This window comes from Cyprinodon variegatus, unplaced genomic scaffold (assembly GCF_000732505.1).
Source record: "Cyprinodon variegatus isolate N-32 unplaced genomic scaffold, C_variegatus-1.0 Scaffold523, whole genome shotgun sequence".
Classification (NCBI taxonomy): Eukaryota; Metazoa; Chordata; class Actinopteri; order Cyprinodontiformes; family Cyprinodontidae; genus Cyprinodon; species Cyprinodon variegatus.
In genome coordinates this window covers 383,483-386,299 of record NW_015150976.1, presented here as the reverse complement: position 1 = coordinate 386,299, position 2,817 = coordinate 383,483, and the positions used below count along the sequence as shown (strand labels likewise).

Genomic DNA, 2,817 nt, shown 5'->3' with positions numbered 1-2,817 from the left:
CCCTTTTCTTTTGAACAAAGAGAACAAATAACATTCTGGAAAACTCCAGCCAAAGGACCAATCAGCTGACAAGAAGGCTGAAACCTCAACAGTATATACCCCTACTTGATTCAAGGTTTAAATTCCAGAGTGCAGGATCAATCAATCTCTTCCCCTTTGGTTTTAACATCTGTAAGGAGAGGCCCGTTTCACATGAAATGCTAAAAGAAAGCTAGCTGGAAGTAGCTTTCGTTTTCCTGCGTCAAAAGTCACGGATCGCAGTGTACCAGTGTGCATAGCCCCTGCTGAACAGGGTAAGACGGAGAAATCCCGAGGCTGAGGCTGACTTAAAACTCTTCCATCAATTAATAATAATTAATAATTAATTGTGTATAATTTCTTGATAATGTCTTAATAGTATTGGACCTTTAAACAACTCAGAGCTTTATATTTAAGAACAGCACAGAAAAAATGACAGAAAAGACTCTAACTTTGTGTTAGTTTAGCAGGCGACACTTTTCTGCCTACATGTACAACTAGACAGGCTGCAGCGGAGATTTTGAACTATTTTTTTATGCCTTTTGCTACTTTAGGATGAACTCAGTGAGGAACAGGACACAATATTACAATATTTTACAATATTGAACGCTGCCGCCCTATTTTTAACAAACCAGTCCAGACGTGAACACATTACTCCTGTGCTGTCGTCACTCCACTGGTTTCCAGTCTGTTTTAGAATTGATTTTAAACTTCTGCTGTTTGTTTTTAACGCCATCCATGGCTTGGCCCCCTCTTACTTGTCTGAGATTTTAACTTTTCGCAATTGTGGCAGAGCTTTAGGCTCCTCGGGTCAGCTTCTGTTAGTGGTCCCTAGGTCAAGACTCAAACAGCGCTGCTCCCAGACAGTAGAACAAACTACCTCCTGACATCCGCACCCCTACTGACCTCAGCCTTTTTAAACAAAAGCTTAAAACCCACTTTTTTTTAAATTAGCATTTAATTCTGACTATAATACTGTCTCCTAGATGTCCTCTTTCTGTGTGCTCCTTTCTATGCACCTCTGGAAGGCTTTTAATGTCCTGCAGCGCTGCACCACTACAGCACTTTTAATTGTATCTCTATGTTTTATATGTGTTATGTATTGTTTTATGGCTTTGTTGAAAAGCACTTTGGGTACCATTTGGCTATTGTAAAGGGCTATACAAATAAATTTTGATATTTCACATGTATATAAATATACAATATTTTCATAGAAAGGGTCTCACTGTTCTGTTTGATTTTTAACTGTAGCCCTCTGAAATACTTAAATTTCTTCAAGGGACAATTTACTTGCAGAGTCCACAAAATTAGCCACCAAATCAGCACTCACCCTAAACATTAAGATATTAAGCAATAAAACAGCATTATAGGAGCAATAAGAGATGTTCAGGCAGACTGAGCTATCAGATAGATCTTCTGGTCTGTGCCTCATTCGACCCCGATGAGGTTCAGCAATGTTTCTTCTCCTCATGTCTGGCTGGGTGAACATAACTACGTAGTTGTAGCTTAAAACGAGCAAATTCACATTTTTCACGTCAGGCAAAGCTCTGCTGTGCTTCTTTCACGCACCAGGAATCATTTCTCCATTCAGCTGCTCAGAAATGCCATCCCTCCTTCTGAGGCACCTCTACAGCACTGGACTGAAACGCCATTCAGGACTCTTCCAGAAAGAGCAAACTACTGATCGACCAAGACTTCACTAGCCTGAAGTCTTAGTGCCACGTTTCTGTAAATTTTTATCGCTCTGTCTTCTACAAACTCAAAACATTTTATTTTAGATAAAAATGTAAATCTAATGCGGTTTTGAGGCTTGTACATCTTGTAAACACAAATGCAAGTGTAGATGTCCTCTCCCAGCAGATTAAATTGTACCTGGAGCTAACCTAAACACCTAAACACTGGCATTCATGGTGTGTCTGCACGGACAGGCCTGTGTGAGAACACTAGTCAAAAATCATTTTTCACCTTTTTTTCAAGAAGTTGGTGTCGACCAAAAATGTATCAATTTTACATCAATTTTTGAAGGCTGGGTAGAAGGAAGGGATTGGGGAGGGACACCTAGTTTTTGGCGGGGAGGGAAAATTTTTGAAGAGTTTGGAAGTCTCTCCATGTCATCACAAGTGGAGCTGGAAGAAACGTCCTGCAGGGTCTGATTTTTCAAAACTGTATCCTCCCGCAACCTTAGAGTTCAGAACCAAGACCCGGGCCGTTACCCGCAATTATCCCCACAGACCCGTAAATAATAAAGTGCGACCTGACCCGTGATCACAAAGTAAACACACAGCTGTTTATAATAACAGAGGCAGTAAAGATCACACTCACATCCAGTTCGTGCTGCACTCACAAATTAACAGCTGTAAATTGACCAAACTAAGAAGGTTTGTCTCATTGTTTAAAAAAATACTGTTATCTGGATATTCTTAAATCAATTAATTTTTTAAGATGTAGAGTTTAAAAATAAGAAAATATAAATACGTTTCATTCTCTACTTCTCTGTTACTCTAAGATACCTGCATTTTAATCATTTATACCCGCACCTATGATATAATATAGTTTTTTTTCTACCCGTAGATCTACATTTAAAGGAAAAGTCCTACCTAAGACAAATATGTTTGCAGTGATTTAATTAATTTATTGTAATCGTATCATAAAGAAATTAAAAATAGTAATTTTCATTGCGATCTCTAAGTCTGGGAGCGGCCATTTGTGCCCAAATATAGTAACCCCTCCCTCCTGCCATCTTCCAGCAGTGACGTCACGGTGCGGTAAGCCTAGCGCCATTCTCCCCGCTTTACAAGC

General features: G+C 39.4%; 1 protein-coding gene across 1 annotated transcript in view; it reads right to left on the bottom strand.

The window, feature by feature from the left end:
- shtn1 (shootin 1) overlaps positions 1-2,817 on the bottom strand; it is a 41,962-nt gene that overhangs the window by 1,336 nt on the left and 37,809 nt on the right. The gene's annotated exons all lie outside the window — the stretch shown is intronic.